Source organism: Lithobates pipiens, unplaced genomic scaffold (genome assembly GCF_037356315.1).
Source record: "Lithobates pipiens isolate NorthernLeopardFrog02 unplaced genomic scaffold, aLitPip1_a1.2 Scaffold_16, whole genome shotgun sequence".
Taxonomy (NCBI): Eukaryota; Metazoa; Chordata; class Amphibia; order Anura; family Ranidae; genus Lithobates; species Lithobates pipiens.
Genome location: NW_027507748.1, coordinates 611,903,953 through 611,923,664, shown reverse-complemented (window position 1 = coordinate 611,923,664; position 19,712 = coordinate 611,903,953). Strand labels below are relative to the sequence as shown.

The window sequence follows — 19,712 nt, the reverse complement described above, 5'->3', positions numbered from 1 at the left end:
AAAATAATAGTACCGCTTTCAGCACCTAAAATCAGAACTAATCATACCGCCAGGGAGGTTACGAAGCAAGACACATGCATGAGTAAAGTCAGCACTTTGCACTTTGAGGGGAGAAGCTTAATTCATTATTTTGATAAAGGGAAAAAACCTTAGTGCTGATATTAATAAATATGTGGGGATAACACACATGTATAGAAAAAAACTTAAATGACTAGGCTGCAACCATGTCAATGTTCTGTCACTATAAGGATTGATTCTGTCTAATGGTGCGCTCTAGTCAACTTCCTATTACACAATCACAAAGAAGGGGTACGACGCTAGCAATCCTGAGGTTGCTATGAGCATATGTGTTGAACACAGTACTGTGCAAAAATGCAATATCATGTGCAAATAAGATAAAGTGCAAAAAGAATTAGTGTACAATTGATAAAGTGCGGAAATGCTCTCATTATTTTGCATACTCATTTCTGTAGCGCAAGGTTATTTCACTTATTTGTTATTTAGGTGATATTCACGTTGACAATAACTGATTATGTCCCCTGTACATGCACAGTGATGCTCTGCATTCAGGGCCCACAGTATGCAGTTGAATGCAGAGCGATGTGCGCGGGAGTGACGTCATTGTGGCTCTGGCCTTTCAAATGGCCGGAGCCAGTGATCCCAAAGGGATGGCAGGGTACATGAAAGTGTGTGGGGGGGGGGGGGGATCTGTGACAGTGGTGAGCTGGAGGGCTCTGTGTGCAGTTAAGTGTGTCATAATGTGCTAGTATGCGGTACATACTATGGCTTAGATCTGCAGGGAACCCAATTTTTTGGGGCAGTTTACAACTGCTATAACCTCATTAACTCTCCCACACACAGTCTGGCAATTTTTTTCTCCATAAATCTATTTATTTTGAAATTTGTATAACATTTAGAGCAAAAAGTAGGTAGCACAACAGCCAGTCACAGTCTGGCAATTTTAAAAAAATAGATTCACCATACAATCTTTGGATAAACTAGATGGCATTAAAATGCTGCAGGCATACGCTTGAATTACTTTCTTCCCTCGACTCAAATTTTACTTGGTAGCAATCCTGAATCAAGTCTCTGTATTTCTACTTACACGTTTTTCTTCAAAATCCTTCAGAGGAAGCCAAACATTGGTTCTTGTGCTTGTTACTGATCAGCCAACAAGTTTCAAGTGGAGCGCAAATTCTAAAAGAGGAGAAAAAAAATGTATTAGATAACTCACAAAAAAGAAGCACATGGGCATTTTGTGCCTAGGTAAGAATGCCAGGGCCACGAAAGAATAAAATAGAGAAGTGGCCCCATGGGATTGTCACCCCTGACACCCATTTGTTTTATAAATAAATGTCACTCTTAATAGAGGGCTATTATAATTGTTAAAGGGGTTGTAAAGGTAAATATTTTTTCACCTTAATGCATTCTATGACAATGCTGGCGCCCCCAGTCCCCCCATTTTACTTACCTGACCCCCTCGAAAGTCCCGTGCTCGCCCCCGACATCCTCTTCGCTGCTCAGCCTGGCCGCTGATTGGCTGGAGTGGATGGATTGAAAGCAGCGCAGCCATTGGCTCGCGCTGCTGTCAATCACATCCAATGACGCGGCGCACCGGGGGGCGGGGCCATGTGATACAGTGAGCGGCTATAGCCGCCACCTGTATCACGGGAGCGCGCCCATAGGTGCTTCTCACCATGCGAGGGAGCTTGCATGAATGTGAGAGATACTTTCGGGAGGAAGCAGAGACAGCTGCCGAGGGACCCCAGAAGAGCAGGTTCGGGGCCACTCTGTGCAAAACGAGCTGCACAGTGGAGGTAAGTATAACATGTTTGTTATTTAATAAAAAATAAAAAATTACTTTACAACCCCTTTAAATACATGATTCGCTTTGGCTGCTTTGCTGGTTCTTTCTGTTTTGTGTTTCAGGTGACAAGCTGCCTGGTGTTGCTAGGAAGATTTACCTCAGCTGCTGAGCACTGGATTGGTGACAAATCCTTTGGTGGGAAACATCTAGCCAATGAGTGTAACCTTTTATTTCTATCCTCTCCTGTCGCTGGGCGGAGTCAGCATTTACCTCAGGACTGTATGAATTATCTTCCAATGGGAACCTGACATGAAGCAAATCAGCCACCAAGAATGCTTTAATGGATGAAGTTATTTTTCCAACTCAAGTGCAACACACTCATTTTGCAGCAGTGAAGTTAATCCTAAACAGACTCACATTAAGGCTGGGTTCACACCGCTGCGGGGGGAGAACCGGATGTGATTCGCACAGCAAATCACATCCGATCTCCGTAGCACTGCGAGTTCAGCCATACAGATAGTATGGCTGAACTCGCAGCGGTCCCGCAGCAAACTCGCACAGGACCCTTTTTTGGGTCCGCAACGGAATCGGATCGCATGGGGGTTCACACCATGCGATCCGATTCCTGTGCGAGTCGGCAGATCGCACTGCGATATGCCGACGGATCTGGGGGTGTCATTAACATAACATTGACACCCCCAGCCGTCCGCATAGGGCAGTGTGAACTGCCGGCGGGAGGTGAGCGATGCGGGAAAACGCCGCGAATTCGCGGCGTTCCCGCATCGCAATAGTGTGAACCTAGCCTAAGTGAGCTTTCTGAGACCACAGCTTTGTGTTATCATGACATATTCCTCTTACTTATCCAGTCACGAGGAGGCTAGATAATGCTATAAGTAAAAACAGAACCCCTTTTAGGGCCAGTTCACACCAGATGCAGTTCCGTGCAGTTTTGTATGCTTTTTTTCTGCACAAAATGCATGCACAGTGTTTTCCATGTATTCCAATGGCTCTAGTTCACACAATGCAGTCAGTTTCTGGTCAGTTTCCGGTTATTTTCTCCACTGGAAACTGACTGGAAACTGACTGCATGGGGTGAACTAGAGCCATTAGAATACATGGAAAACACTGTGCATGCATTTTTAGTGCAGAAAAAAAGCACACGGAACTGAACGGAACTGCGCCTGGTGTGAACTAGCACTTAAACCAGCACACTGAAAGAAACCTCATAGCTGTAACATGACGAAGAGTTATAATAAAATCCTTTGTAGATGCAGAACATTGCACACAGGTGCACACAAGATGCACACTGATGACTAGCTGTTACTGTGGTGACGGCAGCAAGAGTGGGCTCTAGAAATGATCACTTTGATTCATTGGAACACATTTGTTTTTAGAATAGACAACATGGTAACACTTCACAATCACTTTCGTTTAAACACCACTGAACAAGCTAATAAAGGGCACACATCTGCTAGGCATGCCAAATGTGGCAAATCTCTAGAGAAAAAAGTTCCTCTACAGGAACACTTCCAGTCTAATGGGACACTGCAGGCTAATGCACAGTTTTGGGCATGAATAATGCAAAGAAACCACTTCACAAGAAAGTCAACAAGCACCAAATGAAAGCGGCAAATGTCAGTCTTCTAGGAGGAAGAACGTTGTCACGGTACAGTCCACTGATCTTTAGGAATAAACTCAAAACTTTTATCAACCAAGTTGCTATTCAGATCTTTGAAGGCTAAATGTTCTGCCAAGCTACATACTACTGGCAACAATATGTTCAATTGTACATGTAAAATTGAAGAGCTAAGAAAAGAGTATTTATGAAGTGTAGCACAACAGGTACTTAAAGAGACTCTGACGCCGCTACGGATAAGACACCAGACATACTGAGAATTGGGGGAATTGAGAGGAAAACCTCTCACTGAAGGGAAACGTCAGAATCCGCATGTCACTACACCGAGACACTAGATATATTCCTGCCTAAATTGATGCCCGCAATTTCTCAGGTCAAACAACCTTTGGTTTCTTTCAACTATGGCCCCTATTTAGGCGGATCTCTGTAGGGTCATCCTATACCTGGAGGACAGCCATCAACCAACCACCTTGTCAGTCCGGTTCCCTTTGTATTCATTGACTATCTGTGGGTCCTTTTCTTTTACCTAAATGTATGAAGTCATAAGACACCGATGGATTTACTATATGATTGTAGTCTTCTCTGTATAAACCCCTGAAGAAAGGCGTTTAAGCCAGAAACGTTGGGTACACCAGAGACAAAATCACTATCTGCTTACATCATACAGTACAGTATGCATATTATCCATGTGTCTTTGCATAGACATTTTTACTGTATTGTAAATGATTTTTGTACTAAAATGTATACTTTTTATAATACATGGGGGTTATTTACGAAAGGAAAATCCACGTTGCACTACAAGTGCACTTGGAAGTGCAGTCGCTCTAAATCTAAGGGGTAGATCTGAAATGAGGGGAAGCTCTGCTGATTTTATCATCCAATCATGTGCAAGCTAAAATGCTGTTTTTTATTTCCCTTGCATGTCCCCCTCGGATCTACAGCGACTGAACTTTCAAGTGCACTTGTAGTGAAAAGTGGATTTGCCTTTAGCAAATAACACCCCTTGTTGTCCATGTCACCTTTAAAATTCCATCCCACCAAGGGGGTTATCTGTTTGTGCTTCCAGTCTAATGAGACACTGCAGTCTAATGCACAGTTTTGCGCATGAATAATGCAAAGAAACCACTTTACAAGAAAGTCAACAAGCACCAAATGAAAGCGGAAAATGTCTTTAGGCTCGGTTCACACAGGGGCGACTGCGATCCGACTTGAGGTCGCCCCTAGTCGCCTCAGGTCGGACAACATTTAAAAATCAATGTAAGTGAATGAGAGCCGTCTTAATGCACGCTACTGAAGTCGCCTCCGACTTCAAAAGAAGTTCCTGTACTACTTCAATCCGACTTGTAGGCGACTTGTACCCATTGATTTCAATGGAGGTCGCCTCCAAGTCGGATCTCTGTCTATACGGAGGAGACTTTGACAGAATTACTAGCTCTGAAGGGGGAACTCCACGCCAAATTTCTGAAAAAAAATTGGCGTGGGTTCCCCCTCCGAGAGCATACCAGGCCCTTAGGTCTGGTATGGATTCCAAGGGGAACCCCCTACGCCGAAAAAACGGCATGGGGGTCCCCCCCAGATCCACACCAAACCCTTATCCGAGCACGCTACCCGGCCGGCCAGGAAAGGGGGTGGGGACGAGCGGGCGGCCCCCCCCTCCTGAGCCGTACCAGGCCGCGTGCCCTCATCATGGGGGTGCCTTGGGGGAGGGGGGCGTGCGGCCCCCCCACCCCAAATCACCTTGTCCCCATGTTGATGAGGACAAGGGCCTCTTCCCGACAACCCTGGCCGTTGGTTGTCGGGGTCTGCGGGCGGGGGGCTTATCGGAATCCGGGAGCCCGCTTTAATAAGGGGGCCCCCGGATACCGGCCCCCCACCCTATGTGAATGAGTATGGGGTACAATGTACCCCTACCCATTCACCTGTAAAATAAAAGTACAAAAAAAACACAACACACGAGATAAAATACTTTATTGCACAGCTCCGGGGGTCTTCCGTCTTCGGGGGTCTTCTCGCCGGACTCCTCCGCTATCTTCTTGTAGCTCTTTTGCTAGCGGAGGAGTCAGGCTTTCTTCCTCGCCGCCGGCCTCTTCTTCCGACTTCGGGGGTCTTGTCCCCCTCTTCGGTTCTTCTGCCGGGCTCCCGCGCCTTCCTCTAGCTCGTTTACAGGCGGTGGCCCGGTCTTCTGTCGCCGCCGCCGCCTTCCGTTCTTCTTCTCCAGGAGATGTTGACTCGACGCTCTCTCCGGCCGCAATGCCAGGGACGCGCTGCGCTGCCACTTATATAGGGACAAGGGGCAGTGTCACATGGGTTGATGTCACATGGGTTGGTCCCATGGGTTGATGTCACATGGTGACCCCGCCCCCTTACGATGTCACAGTCCCGGAGGATGCTGGGACTGTCGCCATGTGACATCAACCCATGTGACCAACCCATGTGACATCAACCCATGTGACACTGCCCCTTGTCCCTATATAAGTGGCAGCGCAGCGCGTCCCTGGCATTGCGGCCGGAGAGAGCGTCGAGTCAACATCTTCTGGAGAAGAAGAACGGAATGCGGCGGCGACAGAAGACCGGGCCACCGCCTGTAAAAGAGCTAGAAGAAGGCGCGGTGGCCCGGCAGAAGAACCGAAGAGGGGGACAAGACCCCCGAAGTCGGAAGAAGAGGCCGGCGGCGAGGAAGAAAGCCGGACTCCTCCGCTAGCAAAAGAGCTACAAGAAGATAGCGGAGGAGTCCGGCGAGAAGACCCCCGAAGACGGAAGACCCCCGGAGCTGTGCAATAAAGTATTTTATCTCGTGTGTTGTGTTTTTTTTGTACTTTTATTTTACAGGTGAATGGGTAGGGGTACATTGTACCCCATACTCATTCACATAGGGTGGGGGGCCGGTATCCGGGGGCCCCCTTATTAAAGGGGGCTCCCGGATTCCGATAAGCCCCCCGCCCGCAGACCCCGACAACCAACGGCCAGGGTTGTCGGGAAGAGGCCCTTGTCCTCATCAACATGGGGACAAGGTGCTTTGGGGTGGGGGGGCCGCACGCCCCCCTCCCCCAAGGCACCCCCCATGTTGAGGGCACGCGGCCTGGTACGGCTCAGGAGGGGGGGGCGCCCACTCGTCCCCACCCCCTTTCCTGGCCGGCCGGGTAGCGTGCTCGGATAAGGGTTTGGTGTGGATCTGGGGGGGACCCCCATGCCGTTTTTTCGGCGTAGGGGGTTCCCCTTGGAATCCATACCAGACCTAAGGGCCTGGTATGCTCTCGGAGGGGGAACCAAATTTTTTTCAGAAATTTGGCGTGGAGTTCCCCCTTCAGAGCTCATTCTCTGATTGGCCACGGTAAAAGTCGCCTGGCCTGGGGCGACTTGTAAGTCGCCCCAGGTCGTGTCTAAAAGTCGTGTTCAAGTCGTCTCCAAGTTGCCTCACAAAGTCGTACTGAAGTCGTGTCGCCCCTGTGTGAACCGAGCCTTACTGATCTTTAGAGGAATACATTCACAATATTTGTAAAACCGAGTTGCTGTTGAGATCTTTGAAGTCTAATGCCGCGTACACACGACCGGACTTTTCGAGGGACTAGGTCCTACAGACTTTTGACAGAGTTCTGACGGAGTTCTGACAGAGTTCTGACGGACTTTCCGAATGAACGGACTTGGCCACACACAATCACACCAAAGTCCGACGGATTCGAACGTGATGACGTACGACCGGACTAGAATAAGGAAGTTCATAGCCAGTAGCCAATAGCTGCCCTCGCGTCGGTTTTTGTCCGTCGGACTAGCATACACACGAGCAGATTTCTCGGTAGGAACTGGGTCCGGCAGGAAAAATTTTAAACATGTTCCATTTCTAAAGTCTGTCAGACTTTTGCAAATCAAAATTCCGCTGCAGCCCACACACGATCGAATGGTCTGCCGGAATCGTTCCGTCAGACCTTTGATGTTGAAAAGCCCGGTCGTGTGTACACGGCATAAATGTTCTGGCAAGCAGTGCCGGGACAAGGTCATCCAGTGCCCAGGGCAAAGACGCCAAATTGCGCCCCCCCTTCCCTTAGGGTTAGGGTCAGGGTGCCCCCTACCCCTGCAATAAACCATTGCGCCAGGGGCCCCTCCTGCCCACCCCTTGTCCCGGCCCTGCTGCCAAACTACACACTACTGGCAGCAATATGTCCAATTGCACATGATAAATGGAAGAGCTAAGAAAAGAGTATTGATGAAGTGTATTATTTAAATAGCACAACAGATACTTAAAGAGACACTGAAGTGAAAAAAAGGATCTCAAAAGTAATTTCCAGTTGGTCAACTCAGTTCTCCAATTCATAGCCAGAGATATTCCTAAGGCCCTGGGTGCATGGTATGCAAACAACAACCAAACTTTCTCTTCCGAGTCTAATCCTTCCTCCTCCTAAACTAATGGCTATGATGGTCAATCTCACTGGCCAATAGCAAGGTTTAGGAATGAATGAATTTTGCCAATTCAAAAAGGCATTAATCACAACTGTTCTTTACCCATGGAAGAATGATGTCAAACATACTGAAAAATAGATGTGGGGTTTACATATATTTTAAAACAAAAACAGTAGAAATAAAACCCAAAATGTAAAAAGACCCTAACATACTGGTACACTCGCACACGTGTCAATGACACCACTAGGCCTTCTTCATGGCAAAGCCAAGAATCATACTATACAAGATCGATGGCCTTCCAATTCAACCAGGTATCCAGTGTCCTCCATATACAAAAATAAAATTGAGTACATGTTTATTACCAGTTTATGAGACTACAACAAACTGGTCACTAATGTAACACTTATTAACCCCTTTCTGACCACGCTATACTATAGCACTTTTACTGCTACAGGGGGGCAGCTGTTGGCAGAATTACATATATATACACGTTTCTGCATGTCTGCCTGCAGGGAGAGCGCACGCCCCCCACAGGCCACTTCTGCTGTGATGATTCACAACACAGGCTGATCTAGAGGTCCCAAGGACTCGAAGTTCTCCGGCACCCACCAATTGCTGGTAAAACACGGAGAACTGCACTATGCAGGTGTAAACAAGTTGATCATGTACTGGTGATCAAATACCAAGAAAAAAGCTATATTTGTACGGGGAAAAATGACATAAATTTTATTTGGGTACAGTGTCACATGACAGCGGAGCTGTCAGTTAAAATAACGCAATCAAGAGAAAAGGGATCCACGGCTCCGGGTGCGTGCAATACCTCAATTAGAACCAAGTAGGAGTGCTAGCACCGGCCCGCCTCCGTGAAAACTTGATAAAAAGAAGAAATGGCTGCACATCCAAAGGTTCCAAAACAAAAGTGAGTGAATATATATATAAAATCATTGAGCCATTCACACTGGCATTATGGACATATTATCATACAACATATCACAGGGAATCTACCCATCTTTTAGCTCATTTGGACAATGTTGTGGTCCCTATATGTACTTTGTTATTTACGCTGGATAAATATGGTGTGTGCTACTGTCAAGAACAGGGTACAGTGATGGTCATGAAATGTGTCCCAGGCTCTGCAGATATGTATTTGGAAAAATGGGAACAAAAGCTATACAGGAAAGAAACCTTGTCAACATACCCATCTAAGATTGAAGCTTGGTACAAGTAAATCAAAGATTTATTGATCCTTTGGACAATTGCAGCTCAGGAGATCACAGATTGTAAAGCTATTGAGCCCTTGGAATGAGACAATAAGGGATCTCCATTACCAACGTTTTTTTAGAATGCCAACTTAAACAAGTAGCTTGTAACATGCAATAAGAACTTTCATCTGGAATCATTAGAGAAGAGCATACTGGTGGGACAGTACCTGTGGTCTCACAGGAGCTGTAGCTTATTGGCAGAGTTTGAGGAAGAAGCAAAAGTTTTGAAAACGAGATTTTTGTGAAAGACATACAAGAAAAGTTGGCTTAAGAAATCACCCCATCAAGTGAAGAACAGCTCTAGGGAAGATCTTTTGTACAAAAATTGCCCTAGGACCAATGAATGAAGCAAACATGTTATGTTTAAACTATACGAATGCCTCCCCCACAAGCTGAGAACTATTTGCAAGCAATACTGATATTACTGATCAATGATGATACTGAAAATACATTTCTGACATCAAACCCCAATATAATCTTTAGGAAAGTAAAATACAAATGTATTTTTATACATGGCCATTTCCAACATTATGAATCAAAACTGGAATGGAAAAAAGAGGGGGGGGGGAGGGGGTAAATATGATCATTGTGTCTTTATGTTGGAAGGGAATAACTGTCTACCAAGAAGACTTATTTCTGCTGACTGACACTCTGAGTTGTTTACATTTTGGTCTGTACCTTTTATGTGGGAAAGACCATTAGAACTGTGAAAAAAAGGTTTATGTGATCATATAAATATATTTGATGAATCCAGTGACAAGGCATTTGACATTTGAACGCAATGGTCATCTGGAATACAAAAAGGCTAAAATAGATCCATGTAAGAGTGATTCTGAAGAGAGTATTGCAAATAAAAAAAATAAAAAATAGATCTGAGAACTGCAAGCAACTTGCCCACCGGAGATAAAATATAGATTTAGCTTGAGTTCAATTCTTGTAGAATTGTACACACCGTATATAATACCAGGATCAGTGTAACAGGGTTGATTTACTAAAGGCCTCTCTCACTCTTGGAGGTTCAGTCTCTTCCATCTGACAGCTTTCATCCTTTGATCATTGTTAAAGGTACAGAAAGAGGGAGTGAGAATCGGCTATAATGATTGCCCCGTTCCAGCCAAGGAGACCATGGTTTCTCTTCTTGTTCGCACATCAATGTGTCCTCCAATAAGTCTAGGTGCTTGCAATCTGCTATTACCGGGGGAGCACTGTCATCCAGAGGCACGTTGTCTAGCCCTGAGTGATGGGAATATGAAATGAGCAGGCTCCAAGATATTAATGTGATTGTAAAGTCTTGTTATTTTTTTTTTTCTATAAAGATAACAAACTTGTTATATGCACTTGCTCTGTACAGTGGCTTTGCACAGGGCAGCCCTGATCCTCCTCTTCTCATGTCCCTCTTCGGCTCTCCTAGCCTCTCCCTCCTGTCAAGTGCCCCCACAGCAAGAAGCTTGCTATGGGGATGCTAGCTATGGGGACACCCAAGCTGAGTCACAGCTCCCTGTGTCCATTCAGACACGGAACCCTGACCCCCTCTCTCTCTCCTGATTGGCTGACTTTGATTGACATCAGATGGAGCCAATGGTGCCACTGCTGTGTCTCAGTCAATCATGAGGGAGAGTCCCGGACAGCCGAGGCATTCGTGGACATCGCTGGATAGAGATGGGGCTCAGGTACATATTAGGGAGTGCTGGGGAGGCTGCTGCACACAGAAGGCTTTTTATCTTAATGCATAGAATGCATTAAGAAAAAAAAACCTTCTGCCTTTACAACCACTTTAATGTCACCTTCTCTATGGTCTCTCTGCTGATTTCCAGGAAATCTACGGATTCCACATATCATCCCTTCTGGAGTAAGTTTGAATGCTTCTCTTCTAGTTGTTTAAACTTCCAGTCTTCCCTTACCATCTTTAATTTTCTTCAGGTGGGCCTTTACAGTGGTTATGCTTTACCTTTGCAGGGAGACAAAGAGGAAGTAAATCCATTGAGGGTTTACTTCCTCTTTAAAGCATCACCTTTGGAAAATATAGGGTATTGACATGTTTAAGGTTTGACATGTTTGTTATCTATTTACTTGGTGCACCCTTGGCTATTATATTTTACCACAAAATTGGGTAATTTATTGCATGTACCCCTAAAATTAATTTTTATACATTTTTTTACTGAAATATTGTGTTTCCTAAAAATAAATTGGAACTACCACTATTCTATTCTCTAGGGTGTCTGCTTTCATAGAATATATAATGTTTGAGGGTTTTATGTAATCTTCAGGCCTAAAATTATTTTTTTAAACGTGTGCAAAAAAGCAAAAACAGCTCTGGCTATGAAAGGGTTAAAAAAACCTCTGTCATAAAGGTGGAAATTTCACGCACTATTTATAACAAAAAAATAAAAAGGCTTAGTACAAATACTGAATTACTACTCAGGGGTGTCCAAACTTTTTTCCAAACAGGGCCAGGTTTGATGAAGTGAACATGTGTGAGGGCTGACCATCTTGCCTGACATTCTTTGAACCATTAAAATTAAATGCAATTTAACTAATACACTGCCCAACAAGAATTCTGCCTTTGTAGCTGTGTGTGGTGAAGAGTCTAAGGATGAGCTTGGGCGTGTTATTTATCGGCGTATAATACGCATCTTCACTTTAAGAGGGAAGTTTCAGGAGAAAACGTAAATTTTAAATAAAGAACCATGAAGTAAAATAAGGGTCCGTGCCCATCAATGCAGCCTAATCAATGCCCATCTGCAGCCTGGCCATTGCCATGAATGCAGCCTCTGAATGCAGCCTCGCCATTGCCATCAGTGCAGCCTGATCCATGCCTATCTGCAGCCTCAGAGATGACAGGGAGGAGGACGAGTGCCAACAGATTACATACAGGAGAATCTCCTGTTTACTTGGCGGCCTCTTTAATACAAAGTCCCACCTCCTATGATAGACAGAACAGTCATCCAATGCCAGCCCAGGAGACAGGACTTCTTGTTACAGAGGCCTCTGAATAAACAGGAGATTCTCCTGTATGTAATCTGATGGCACTCGTCTCTCCCTCCCTGTCCCCTCCGAGGAATGATAAATACGCTATATATCTTTTGCGGCCTCCCAACAAAACGTTGGGGGGGCCACAAAAGATATATATATAAAAATTACAAGTGGGGCCGTATGAAACCGGAACACTTTGGACGTGCCTGACTTAGAATAACTAGATAGTAAGTGGAATCTAAAGATTCTATCTAGAGGATAAAGATATAGCAATCCATCTATGGAACAGGCTGAATGATAAGAAACTGACACCAGTAAGAACATTTGACCAAAGCTCTGCTATTGTTTAACAGCAGTAACAGTGACAATCTAACCACTTGCCCACTGGGCACTTAAACCCTCGTCCTAACCAGACCAATCTTCAGCTTAGGGTGCTCTCACACAGGGCCAGGACAAGGGATGGGCAGGAGGGGCGGATGCCCTGGGCACTGTGGTATCGTGGGTGGTGGGGGGGCACTACAAGGAAATAGGGGGGAGGGGATTTGTGTTGGAAAGGGATTTGGAGGGCAGCACAGAGTAAGTATCGTTCTAGGAGGGGAAATTTGGGGGGTATGCTAAAATGTAGGGGGAGAAGGAACAGGGGGAAGATTTGTGCTAGGAAGGATAATTGGGGCGCTTTGTGCTGGAAGGGGGGATTTGCAGTGGGGTTATTAGGAGGGGTAATTTTAGGAGTAGATAATTTGCGCTAGAAGGAGTGTTTTTTGGGGGGGGTGGCACTTGAATTGGGGGGTTCATAAAAGATTAGTGCTCAGTTTTTTTTGGGGGGGGGGGGATTTTTGATTAGGCATAATCATACATCTTGGGGGCGGGGGGTGCAGTTTGGCATGTTTGCCCTGGGCTCTGGATGACCTTGTCACAGCACTGCTCTCAAATTTTGAATGACAATTAGGCAACATTGAACCCATATGAAATTGTTGTCCTTTCTTTTTTACACAAATAGAGCCTTCTTTTGGTGGTATTTGATCCCAACTGGGTTTCTTATTTTTTGCGCTATAAATGAAAAAAGACCAAAAAGTTTCTGTTATAAAATTTTGCAAATTAGTCATTTTTCTTCATAAATTTTGGCCAAAATGTATACTGTTACATATCTTTGGTAAAAAATAACCCAAATTAGTGTATCTTATTTGGTCTTTGTGAAAGTTATATAGTCTACAACAGATATATGCAATTAGCGGACCTCCAGCTGTTGCAGAACTACAAGTACCATGAGGCATAGTAAGACTCTGACAGCCACAAACATGATGCCCAGAGGCAGAGGCATGATGGGACTTGTAGTTTTGCAACAGCTGGAGGTTCGCTAATTGCATATGCCTGCTCTACAAGCTATGGTGCCAATCACTGAAAACTGATCACACCTGATGTACTGAAGGCCTATTTCTTGAGACCGTAACAAGCCCAGACAGTACAAATATCCCCCAAATAATCCCTTTTTGGAAAGTAGACACTCCAATGCATTTAGTAAGAGGCATTGTGAGTTTTTTGAAGTTGTCATTTTTTCCCACAATTCTTTGCAAAATTAAGATTTTTTTTCCACAGAATTGTCATATTAACAGGTTATTTCTCTAACACAGCATATGAATATCACAAGTAACACCCCAAAACACATTCTACTACTCCTCCTGAGTATGGCGATACCACATGTGTGAGACTTTTACACAGCCTGGCTACATACAGAGGCCCAACATGCAGGGAGCATCATCAGGCGTTCTAGGGACATAAATGACACATTACATTTTTTGACATCTTACAATTTTGAAGGCCCTAGAGTACCAGGACAATGGAAATATCCTCAAAATGACCCCATTTTGGAAAAAAGGCACCCTAACATATATTCTATCAGGCATACTGAGTCTTTTGAACTTGTAATTTTTTCTGCATGTTTGTGGAAAACATGGAAAGAAAATGAAAAAGCATTTTTTTTTAACACAAAGTTGTCCATTTATAAGATATTTCCAACACATAGCATGTACATAGCAAAAATTACACCCCAAAATACATTCTGCTACTCCTCCTGGGTATGGTGATACCACATGTGGGAGACTTTTTCACAGCCTGGCCACATAGAGGCTCATCATGCGCATGCAGGGAGCACCATCAGGGACATACATTTCAAATCTAATTTGACTACCTATTACACTTTTGTGAGACGCTGATGGGCACTGTAGTGGCATGGGTGCAGCATGGATGAGAACTGATGTGGCATGGATAAATACTGGTGTGGCATTGATAAGAACTGATGTGGCATGGATGAGCACTGCTGTGGCAAGGATGAGCACTGCTGTGGCATGGATGGGCATGGATGAGCAATGGATGGAGCACGGATGAGCATGGATGGAGCACGGATGAGCCAGGGATGGATGGAGCATGGATGGAGCATGGATTGAGTGTGGATGAGCAAGGATAGAGCATGGATGAGCCAGGGATGGATTGAGCATGGACGAGCCAGGGATGGATTAAGCATGGATGAGCCAGAGATGAATGGAGCATGGATGAGTATGGATGAGCACGGATGGAGCATGGATGAGCATGGATGGAGCACGGGTGAGCCAGGGATGAATGGAGCATGGATGAGTATGGATGAGCACGGATGGAGCACAGATGAGTATGGGTGAGCATGGATGGAGCACGGATGAGTCAGGGATGGATGGAGCAAAGATTGACTATAGATGAGCACAGATTGAGCACAGATGAGCCAGGGATGGATGGAGCATGGATGAGCACGGATGGACCATGGATGAAACACAGATGAGCCAGAGATGGCTGGAGCATGGATGAGCCAGGGATGGATGGAGCATGGATGAGTACGGATAAGTATGGATGAGCATGGATGGAGCATGGATGGAACACGGATGAGCCAGGGATGGATGGAGTATGGATGGGCCGGAGGACTCGGCGGTCACAGACGGGAGCACGATTCTGGGAGGATATCCATGGAAGCCTTCCCAGAATAAGCCGACCGCGCTGTAACCATATTTTGGCATGTGGCTAATTATATCAAGACATCCAGCAAATGAGCCAAACACATGGTATGTAAAAAAAAAAAAAGTAAAACCTGACAGCCCAAGTCTCAGCTTAATTAGTCCATGAAAACAAAATGCACGCTGAGCTCTGCACACAAGCCAGCAGATGAATGGTGACACTTCAGAATTAAAGCCGGCAACTCATTTATTACACATCTTACTATTATACAATGTCACATGCTTATCTAACTGGCTTTATTTAAAGCTGCCCAAGCACATTAGGATCTGAACACATGATTCAATTTAATCTAACCATATCTAATACTTATCATTATCAAACACAGGGAAAATTAAGAAGAAATATGATCAGACTAAACTCCTAAGGGATTGTTTAGATTAGCTGTAGCTCTATAAAGAGCGATCTGCAGTGGATCACTTTTCAACAGCTGGTGAGGTAGTGTTATGTTGCCTCCTCGCTGCCGGTTTTAAGCCTATAACAGCACAGCCCCATTCACATTAAAGTGGTTGTAAACCTTGCAAAAAAAACAAACTGCAAGACAAAGGCATAATGAGCTAGTATGCATTGCATACTAGCTCATTATGAAATACTTACCTTACTATGCTGTTCCAGTGGTCCCCGTACACCGCTGTGACTCACAGCATATCTCCGGAATGTTACTTCCAGGTTTGCCAATCACACGCCGCAGCAGCGATGATGTCACTCCCGTGCATGTGTGCCGGAGCCGTCTGTTACGGCACAGCAGTTGAGGAAATGGCATGTACAAGCCGCTTCTTCAGTGTGCATGTGCCGATGACGTCGGCACGTGAGTATAGAGTGAATATCTGCTAAACTGTGCAAGTTTAGGAGAAATTCACGGTACCTACAGATAAGCTTTATCATAGGCTTACCTGTAGGCAAAAGTGTTTGTAAAGGGTTTACAACCACTTTAATTGGTTTGCATTCAGAACTGCCTGTGGAACATATCCGGGAGGGGGGTTAAAACAGAACTTCACCTCCCCCTTAACATTTGGCGCTTAGTTGTTTTTGGAGGGGGGGGGGGGGGTCAGGTACCTGCTCCCATTTCCTCCCGAATCGCTGAGGCACATCACAGGTCTCAGGTGACTGTGGGACCATTCACAAAGCATAGCATGGCTCGTGGGAAGCTGTGAAGACGCAAGGCTCGTTTTTACTGCCCCCCCCCCCAACTGCAGGTGTGAACTAGGGGGATCGATCCGCTGATCCCCGCTGAGCAGTGGAAAATAGGGTCTCCAACCGTCTGGTTCATGGAAAACAAAGGTGTCAGGAAATAGCTTTATTGGAATAGTCAAATTATAACATATGTTTTGTTCACTAGAAATCCTGTCATGGCACACTCACTACAGGCATAGCTTGTTCTATTAAGCTTCGGTAATAAAACCTGGAAGCTCGTTGGTTTCTATGCAGAAGTGACAGAAAGAACGGTAACACCCCCGAAATTGGGGTCAGAGGGCGCTGATCACCCCTGGTATGTTATAAACTAAAAAGAAAATGGTGTCCCCAGAGTGGGGCTTTTTACCAGCAAAGTTTAACCTGTATAATATAAATAACATTGACATGTAGAAGGTAGACTAATATTGTAAATGTTTATTAATAAAAAAGAGGATGAAATAAGTGACGCAGTGGTCAAAGACTGAGCTCCACTAGATAGGTAAAAATGTATGGTATTACATGTAAAAACAGAAATACACATATACATATAATTGTGATGCTTGAAGCATAGTATCAATACAATAAGAGATATATGCGTATAAATAGTAAAAGCCCTTTACGCGTTTCGACCCTCCCAGGGGTCTTCTTCAGAAGGTTACTATCTATTATGAAAAAAAGGAAAAAAACGAAAAAAGAAAACAAGCATAAATATATATCACAATACATGATGCACTGTGTTGTGCTAAAAATAATCTGCTGTAGGCAGAGTATATATCAAAACATTGTAAGATTACACAGTTAGCAATCAAGTGATACATATTGTAACAATAAATACCTATATTGATCACAAAGGAAATCCTCTTTTAAAAGACCGGACAGGATTCCGTGCATTCTCCCATAATCTTCATGGATGTGCCGACCTTATGTGGATGGAAAAAGATGGCTAGCTCTACCCAGAACGGGGGAAGAGCAAGGAAAATGGATCCAAAGGGTAAAAAGCTTGCAAGGGATCACATCCCTATTACCACCTCCAAAACACAATAATGGAGGAAGGTGTGGGTATAGGTGAACGGGATTAGGAGAGGGGGCGACCTACAGAGAAGGAAAGGATATAAGACATATGTATATATATATATGTATATATAGAAAGGGGCCCTATTCAGAAACTATCACCTCTGTATAGAGAGATAGAACATGCCCGCATGCAGTGTCAATGGTATACACACGTCAAGGATACACATATGTCAAGTGAATCCTACCATTTCAGGGTGGGATATTTCACTCAGTTAGAGTGTGAGCAGATGCCCAAAAGAAAAATGCCCAAAAGAAAGACCAACGCCAGACCGAAACACCATATATAAAAAAAGGTGGGAAAGGGGAGAAGACAAAGGACAAGAGTGGAAAAGAAAAAGAAAGAGAAAGGGAAAAAAGGGGTGAAGGGACTACAAACTGGTGCCAAACAAAACTGCAAAAAATGAACAAACAGTGAACATGACTAAAGAGAGGAGTGAATGGGAAAAGAAAGTGGAGTGGTGTAACAGCTTTGGAATATCCCAGCGTGACCACAGTGGTGCTGGGATAAAACAATGTATATATACCTGTAGCCAATTTCCAATGGGTCCACATTGGACAACAGGGCCAGAAGGAAAACACTCAAATAATTAGTGGTAAAGTGGCTTAAAAGTGGTGACCTTTATAATACAGCCCTTCACATTAGTATGTTTCCATAGGATGAGAAAAGTCTTGAGTCTGCAAGTAGACAAGAGATAGTCTTATACTCCTGCCAACAGAGCTGTGTATAGTGCAATAGAAAAAGTGGAACAGCATAGGGTAAAAGAACCCAGGGACTTACCCAGTTGCATAAAAACGATGTGCGTGTGCTCCTGTGGGTGAAGGAATGATGTGCAGTGTGAAAGGGTGGGGTATAAATAGCCCAAGTGCGGTTAATGGGTCAATCAAAGTCTCCACCCGTTAACCCATAACCACTATTGGTTGCCTGAAAGACGACCGGATGTGGTCCCCTCGGCATTCCGGAAATGACTCTCCTGATAGGGCGGGAGAGTGCACGGTAGCGTCGCACCAGCGTGACATGAGTGCGTCGCGTCGCACGCGTAGAACGCGCGTGCGCAGCGAGGCCACCGGTCCGATACCGTTCGGAATGCCGCCGACCAGAAATAATCGTCCCGGGTAGACGGGCAGCGCTCACCCGTTCGTACCCCGGGACCTAATGGGGAGAGGTATGCGCGCTCCACTGCCACCCCCCTCTTCTGGTCGTGAAGCCATACCCCATTGGTCCATCCAATCGACATAGATAAGGACGAGAGGTAACCTCACATGGCACCATCTAGTGGAAAAAATGGGAAAGTGCAACCGGACCTTCCGTCATACAGCATAAGGGATAATAAATCCAAAAAAGTATATTTTAGTAACAACATGTCACAAGTAAAGAATAGCAATGAATAAACATAAATGCAGAACATTTCATAATGAGCATGTAATCTACAGGTAAACTGGGCACACAAAAGGAGAAATCTACTGGCTGCCCCAGGGTGTAAAAGATTGTTACGAGATTGGGCCAGTGCTCGATTGTACGCCTTACGCAGACATACCCGACTATAGCCACGGGCTAAAAGTCTTGTCTGTAATTGGGCAGCTTCGGCCCTAAAAAGGGCATCATCCGAACAGTTCATGCGCAGCCGCAGGTACTGGCCATAGGGTATAGACTTCTTAAGGTTTATTGGATGGAAGCTGTCTGCATAAAGTATAGTATTCCCGGCAGTATCCTTACGATACAAAGATTATTATCAATGTATCTCTCGAAGGATTTTGTGTGCCAGAAAAGTGCCGACTTCTTCTCTAGCACTTTGGTGAATTTTGACAAAAGAGTGGAGATCTCCGTTTCCACTCGATCACCATTTTCAAATTCAATCTCATAGCTGGACATTAAATGGTTCCAATCATCACCCTGGAAGCTATTCATATTATCAACAAACGAAAAAACAACGATGAAGAATTGTACCAAATACAAATATACCAAGTAGAGCTCAAGTCCCAGACCTCTTGCGTTACCGAATGGGGAAGGGTGTTTAACCACCCGGGTTTAAAGAACTAGACAGAAAGAACGGTAACACCCCCGAAATTGGGGTCAGAGGGCGCTGATCACCCCTGGTATGTTATAAACTAAAAAGAAAATGGTGTCCCCAGAGTGGGGCTTTTTACCAGCAAAGTTTAACCTGTATAATATAAATAACATTGACATGTAGAAGGTAGACTAATATTGTAAATGTTTATTAATAAAAAAGAGGATGAAATAAGTGACGCAGTGGTCAAAGACTGAGCTCCACTAGATAGGTAAAAATGTATGGTATTACATGTAAAAACAGAAATACACATATACATATAATTGTGATGCTTGAAGCATAGTATCAAT

General features: G+C 44.7%; 1 protein-coding gene across 4 annotated transcripts in view; it reads right to left on the bottom strand.

The window, feature by feature from the left end:
- Window positions 1-19,712, bottom strand: part of WASF3 (WASP family member 3) — a 676,822-nt gene that overhangs the window by 412,113 nt on the left and 244,997 nt on the right. For all 4 annotated transcript variants that reach the window (XM_077484052.1, XM_077484053.1, XM_077484054.1 and 1 more), the window contains one exon: window positions 1,106-1,197. The gene's annotated coding sequence lies outside the window, so the exon portion shown is untranslated. The remainder of the gene's footprint in view (window positions 1-1,105; window positions 1,198-19,712) is intronic.